The sequence below is a fragment of the Somniosus microcephalus genome, unplaced genomic scaffold (assembly GCF_052327205.1).
Source record: "Somniosus microcephalus isolate GS21.2 unplaced genomic scaffold, FLI_Smic_1.0 unresolved_chr2, whole genome shotgun sequence".
In the NCBI taxonomy this organism is placed as follows: domain Eukaryota; kingdom Metazoa; phylum Chordata; class Chondrichthyes; order Squaliformes; family Somniosidae; genus Somniosus; species Somniosus microcephalus.
In genome coordinates, this window is record NW_028225180.1 from 23,702,819 (window position 1) to 23,707,136 (window position 4,318).

General features: G+C 49.1%; 1 non-coding gene across 1 annotated transcript; it reads left to right on the forward strand.

Moving 5' to 3' along the window:
* The first annotated feature begins 2,606 nt into the window (after positions 1–2,606).
* On the forward strand, positions 2,607–2,679 carry trnat-ugu (transfer RNA threonine (anticodon UGU)). The gene has a single exon. It is a non-coding gene; the product is annotated as a tRNA-Thr (tRNA).
* The last annotated feature ends 1,639 nt before the right edge of the window (positions 2,680–4,318 follow it).

A 4,318-nucleotide genomic window follows, 5' to 3' on the forward strand; every position in this document is an offset into this window, starting at 1 on the left:
AATCACCCAATTCTAAACAATAAGGCAGTTGGATTCCCTTTTGTTTTAGCCCAGGTGAACTCTGGATGTGGGCGGGTACACTTCAGCCCCAGAGTGCAGACACATTAAATCACTCACTTTGAATCAGCCAGTCATGGCTTTCTTTTGTGTATTGGAACTTTTGGGCGCGAATTTTGCACACAGACCTTTTTCAGTGCCAAACAGGAGTTGGCAGGATATAAAAGATAGCTCCTGAGAAGCTATCTCTCTCTCTTACTTCACTGGACCACAGGTGAGCAGGGTTTCTGACTCCTCAGCAAGGCCACCTAGTCAGGAGTTGGGGGGGGTTGATTTAGGGGAAATTGCTAAGATTGTTTAATCAACATTGTAGCCATCAATCCCTCAGTTTTGCCGTCTGCCTTCCCCCATTTAAGCAATGTTACTGTAATTACTGTGCTCATGTGGTATAGTTTAAATTTGATTACAGTTTCTTTAGTTTAATAAAGTTTGACTTTCTCACACCCAGACCAGTTGTCCGTTTTAATATATCATTAATTATAAGTCCTTCAGTCAGAACTGGAAGGTGGGGTAGCGATTCGAAACCGCTGTTTGAATTGGTTTAAGGGTAGCAGGCAAAGGCTGCTGACCAGGTAAATTACCGTAAACCAGGTAAAAGGTTGGCATTGGTCAGGGTGCGGGCAAAGCTGCCTGACCAGGCAAATTACCGTAAACCAGTTAAAAGATGCCCCCCTACAGAAGGAGAGAGGTGGAAGGGGGCAAGAGACAGAGTGAGAAGGGGAGAGAGCGGGAAAGTGTAGAGTGTGAGAGAATAGATGAGAGAAGGGTGGATGGAGGAAGAGCAATGAGACTGAGGAAGGGCGAAGGGGAGAGAGAGTAAAAGTAACAGAGAGGGAGAGAGAAAGAGAGAGAAAGTGAGAGCGCCACAGAGAAAAAGAGAAAGAGCTAGAAAGGGACAGAGAGTGACAGAAAGATAGAGAGAGAGTGGTGGAGACAAAGAGAGGGAGAAATATAGAAAGAAGGAGGCAGAGAGACTGAGAGAGAGATGAGTGTAACTGAGTTGCCTTGGGACGTTTTAGTACGTGATAGTTGCCCTGTTGTTGTTGAGAGGTGACTATTGAAGAGCCAGAGGCAGATATCGGGGGATGAGACAGAATCTGAGTGATAAACTGCGCCCTGCCTCATTCTTCAAAAACACAGCTCTAACTGGAATGAGAAACACTTCTCTGCAGGTGGCTCTGTAGCTCAGTGGTTAGAGCACTGGTCTTGTAAAACAGGGGTCGTGAGTTCAAAACTCCTTGGGGTCTCTGCAAATTTGTTAATTTACAGCATGTTTACTTTCAAGTATGAAAAAGCTCTGAGGCCAACACAAGATCAGGATCCCAATAGCCATTTCTCCCTATCCTTCCATTCAATTCCCCCTCTTTGCGTCTCTCTCACCTCCCATTCACCTCATCTCTCTGCACTTTCCCCTCTCTCTCACCACTTCCCTTCCTCCTACTCTCTCTTTCCCCCTCTCACTCTGTCTTTTCCTCTTGGGAAGAGTAGAAGGAGGATGGGGAGAGAAGAGGCGAAAGGGAGAGAGTGTGTAGGGGAGAGAGAAAAGGGAAGGAGATAAAGAGGGGAAATGGACAGATGGAAGGAGGGAGGTGGGAAGTGGTAAGACAGTGTGCAAAGAGGAAAGAGGAGAGAGGGAGAGAAGAGAACGAGGGGAAAGAGCGAGAGGGGGAGAGAAAGGGGGCCCTGTGTTCTGTGAGTGCCCTGTCTTCAGTGCGGGCCCTCTGATCAGTGAGGGCCCTGTGTTCAGTGCGGGCCCTGTGTTCAGTGCGGGCCCTCTGTTCAGCGCTGGCCCTGTGTGCAACGCGGGCCCTGTGTTCAGTGCGGGCCTGTGTTCAGTGCGGGCCTTGTGTTCAGTACGGCCCCTGTGTTCAATGCGGGCCTTGTGTTATGTGTGAGCCCTGTGTTCAGTGCGGACCCGAAACGTTGACTCTATAATTTCTCTCCAAGGATGTTGCCTGGCCTGCTCAGTTTTTCCATCCTTTTCTGTTGTTATTTCAGATTTCTAGCAGCTCGGTGGCAAAGTGGTGAGCACTGTTGCCTGACAGCGCCAGGGACCCGGGTTCGAATCCGGCCTCAGGTGACCGTCTGTGTGGAGTTTGCACATTCTCCCCGTGTTTGCGTGGGTTTCCTCCGAGTGCTCCGGTTTCCTCCCACCGTCCAAAGATGTGCGGTTAGGTTGATTGGCTATGATAAATTGACCCTTAGTGTTAGGGGGATTAAAGACGTGGGGATAGGGTGGGACATGTGTTGGTGTAGGGGTTATGGGGATCGGGTGGGATATGTGTCAGTGCAGGCTCGATGGGCCGAAATGGCCTCTATCTGCAAAGTGGGGTTTCTGTGATCTGCAGTATTTTGCTATCGAGAGTGTAACTGAGTTGCCATGGGACGTTTTAGTACATGTAAGTTGCTCTATTGTAGTTGAGAGGTGAGTATTGAAGAGCCTGAGGCAGGTATCGGGGTATGAGACACAATCTGAGGGGTGAACTGCGCCCTGCCTCATTCTTCATACACACAGCACTAACTGGAATGAGAAACAACCCAGGACAGGTGGCTCCATAGCTCAGGGGTTAGAGCACTGGTCTTGTAAGCCAGGAGTCGTGAGTTCAAATCTCACTGGGACCTGTACAAATTTGTTAATTCACAGCATGTTTAATTTTAAATATGAAACAACTCCGAGACCAACACAAGAACAGTCTCTCTCTCCCTTCCCAATCTCCACCTCTCCCTCTCCTTCCGTTCAATTCCCCTGCACTCCCCCTCTTTGCCTGTTTCTCTCTTCCTTACACCTCTCTCTCTCCCATTCACCCTCTCGCTACACAGCCCCCTTGCAATCTTCTCACCTTCACCCCCTCTCTCTACCATTTCATCACTTCCCTTGCTCCTACTCTCCCCTTTCCTCTCTCTTTCCCCCTCTCACTCTGTCCTTTCCTCTTGGGGAGAGTAGAAGGAGGAAAGGGAGAGGAGGATGGGGAGAGAAGAGGCGAAAGGGAGAGAGAGGGTGTAGTGCACAGCTGGAAGGAGGAAGGCGGAAAGACAGCGTGAGAAGAGGAGAGAGGGAGAGAAGAGAAAGAAGAGCGAGGGGGGAAGCGGAGAGGGGGAGAAAGCGAGAGAAGAGATGAGAGAAGGGCGGATGGAGAAAGAGCAAAGAGACTGAGGAAGGGCGAAGGAGCAGGAGCGAGAGAGATAGAGTGAGTGAGAGGGAGAAAATGAGACGGAGAGAGAAAGTGAGGGAGAGAGAGAAAGTGAGAGAGATAAAGAGAGAATTGAGAAAGTGAAAGTGAGAGAGGAAAAATGAGAGAGTGAGAGAGAAAAAGAGAAAATGAGATAGAATGACAGAGAATAGAAAGGGAGTGACAGAAAGATAGAGAGAGTGGTAGAGACACAAAGAGGGAGAAATATAGAAAGAAGGAGGCAGAGAGACTGAGAGAGAGATATAGAGTGTAACTGAGTTGCCTTGGGACGTTTTAGTACATGTAAGTTGCTCTATTGTTGTTGAGAGGTGACTATTGAAGAGCCTGAGGCAGGTATCGGGGGATGAGACACAATCTGAGTGGTGAACTGCGCCCTGCCTCATTCTTCAAACGCACAGCACTAACTGGAATGAGAAGCAATCCAATGCAGATGGCTCCATAGCTCAGGGGTTAGAGCCCTAGTCTTGTCAAACCAGGGGTCGTGAGTTCAAATCTCACTGGTGCCTATGCAAATTTGTTAATTTACAGCATGTTTACTTTTAAGTATGAAACAGCTCCGAGACCAACATGAGAACAGGCAATCTCTCCACCTCTCCCTTACTTTCTGCTCAATTCCTCTGTACTCCCCCTCTTTGCCTCTCTCTCCTCCTTCGCTCACTCTCTCACCTTACCCTCTCTGTTTCCCCCTCTCACTCTGTCCTTTCCTCTTGGGGAGAGTAGAAGGAGGATGGGGAGAGCAGAGGCGAAAGGGAGAGAGAGGGTGTAGGGGAGAGAGAGTGTTGGTGAAGTGGAGAGAGTGAAGGAGATAGAGAGAGGGGAAGGAGAGAGTGTGTGGGTGAAGGGGAGATAGAGGGGAAGTGGAGAGATGGAAGGAGAGAAGCGGAATGGGACAGAGAGAGGGAGAAACATAGAAGATAGGAGCAGGAGGAGGCCATTCGGCCCCTCGAGCCTGCTCTGCCATTCAATGAGATCATGGCTGATCTTCCAACTCAGTACCCGGTCCCTGCTTTCTCCCCAGATCCCTTTAGCCTTAAGAAATATATCTTACTCCTTCTTGAATATAGTTAATG